A 621-nucleotide genomic window follows, 5' to 3' on the forward strand; every position below is an offset into this window, starting at 1 on the left:
GCAGCAGCAGCAGCAGCAACAGCACCGTTTTGCACGTCACTCAAACGGCGCGGCCTCAATGGGCCCTGGTTTGGTCCAACACGCTGCAGCAGCAGCAGCTGCCGTGGGCCTTGTGGCCAGCACAAGTGCTGTCAGTGTCGCAGGCGGGGCGCATCGGTCTACGGCAAAGGCGGTTGGCGGCAGCAATGGCGCCCCAGCGCCACGCCGTACCAATCAGGGTGCATACATGTCCCCATACTCGCGCAGAGCCTTTCTGCAGCGGGGCGGTGATGGATGATGTTTCTCTTCCATATACTTGCTTGTTTGCTGCTGTCTGCGCTTGTTTTGGTTGTGTTAATCAATATACTACATGCTTGTTCCATGCAGCACTTGCACAGCAGAGTGCCTGCTGTGAGGACACGTCTGCTGTAGGGTCACAACATGTGCAGCGCATATGCCGTAGTATCATCAACGTTCTACGGGAGCTGTGCCGGCCGACGGAAGGGCTGCGCGGGCCCGCCTGGGTATTGGCGCGCGGATACCTCAAAACCTGACGTCGGAAACATTTGGTCTCTAGCTTGTGTGCCTTGTACGGGCTTGTGCCCGCTTATTTCGGCTTGTCACCAACCTCGCTTGCGGGCA

This window comes from Monoraphidium neglectum (assembly GCF_000611645.1).
Source record: "Monoraphidium neglectum strain SAG 48.87 unplaced genomic scaffold scaffold03573, whole genome shotgun sequence".
Taxonomy (NCBI): Eukaryota; Viridiplantae; Chlorophyta; class Chlorophyceae; order Sphaeropleales; family Selenastraceae; genus Monoraphidium; species Monoraphidium neglectum.